Raw genomic sequence first — 1,689 nt, forward strand, 5'->3', positions numbered from 1 at the left:
TCTGTTATATGCTTTGTTCACATTTTGGATACACATACTGGCAAGGATATTCAGCAACAGGGCCTCTCAGTCATTGCTAGTAGGAATGCAGCATGGTACAGGGACTTTGGAAGACATTTTCAGCTGTTTGATGACCAAAACCTACATAAAAGCTAGGATGGGTAGCATGGGCTTGTAATAGCAGCACTGGCTTTGCTCACAGCACTGAAGTTACAGACCACTGTCAGACTCTGGGGATTTAATTCAGGTTTTATGTTTAAGAGGAAGGCACTTTACAAACTGAGCCATCTCCCCAGCACGGTAGTATCACCTTGATAACAATGCTTTTAATAAGGCTTTCTTGATCTCTCATTAACCATGTTCACCTTAGAATCCACTAAGAACCTCTTGATTGGTCTCTTGTTCCCAATAATTCCTTTGGTTACCAATTGCTCTGAAAACTAGTAAAATGTGGCCTTTCATAAAACACTAGTTCTTAAGGTTGGAGGTTTTTGTTTGTTTTGTTTTGTTTTAAGTCAGGGACTTTATTTGTAGCCCAGGCGTTCGAGAAAATGAAATTATGTTCTGTTCCAGCATTCAGAGTGCAGGGACTACAAGCATGTAGCATACCACATCTGCGTCAAGGTCAGTATTGATATTTAAGCATAGGAAGCCTCCTTTCCTTTGGTTTTCCTCAATAGTCTAGCCAGATAGCAGTAAACTACCTTTACCAAACCCATGTAATTACTTCCCAATTGTCCCCATTGCAACTGGAGCAATCTTGGCTTGAATTTCTCCAGTTGAAAATGAACTAGGTTCACCTCAGAGAATAGTAGAAGATATATTCTTTATGGTTTCCATATTTTCAAGGGTGAAATATCTGATCAAGGGCTGTGGATCTGGAGGCAGGAAGCATAGCAGCCTTGTCTCTTAGGGACCTTTCTACTCTGTTTGTCCTCTTCATAGTGAGACGTATAGCCGTCTAAAGTCCTCTCCCCTTACCTCTGTCAAAGTAAAATGGTAGCTTCCTGCAAAATAAGAAAATAGTTTTATTCTTAGCCAAATGTGAGTGGAAATGGTCCAGAAACATGGCTTCAGACTAACTTAAATGACATGTTCCAAAGTGAAAGAGGCTGTATAACTTTCATAGCAAAAAAAAAAAAAAAAAACAAGAAAAAAGTTTGAAGTGAGTCCACTCAGCCAGCATGCTGACTTCAGATGTACTCGGCGTGAATTCCCAGGTGTTTTTAAGGCTTAGTGGAGACTAGATGTCTACTCAGCGTACTGATAACATTCCAGGAGTTTGACCTAATGGCCAGGAGGATGTTCCGACAGACACACAAGCTGAAAATATGTGGCCATTTAAGGGACAAAGATAACCAAAATAGTATTGTCCCTTTGACTCACAGCATTCCAGCCCTTCACAGTGAGGCCATTCCTGCATTCCAGTACTTTTTGACAAAAACCAGTCAGTGGGATTGTTCTAGAAGCAGCACTGTTGGGGAGCTTTGCTCTACACTGCTAATCCTGGGGATCCATCTCTTTAAGACAAAAAAAAGTAGGGGCCCAGCGTTCTCTGTGCTTCCACATCCATCTCTGACTGGAGGTTGGAGGTACAAAGGCATCCCTACCTTTTGGTTGCACTCAACATTCAACTTTCGTCAAGGGTCAGCAGTGCTAGGCTGAGCAATGCTGATATCCTTCCCTTCC

Source organism: Arvicanthis niloticus, chromosome X, assembly GCF_011762505.2.
Source record: "Arvicanthis niloticus isolate mArvNil1 chromosome X, mArvNil1.pat.X, whole genome shotgun sequence".
Lineage (NCBI taxonomy): Eukaryota > Metazoa > Chordata > Mammalia > Rodentia > Muridae > Arvicanthis > Arvicanthis niloticus.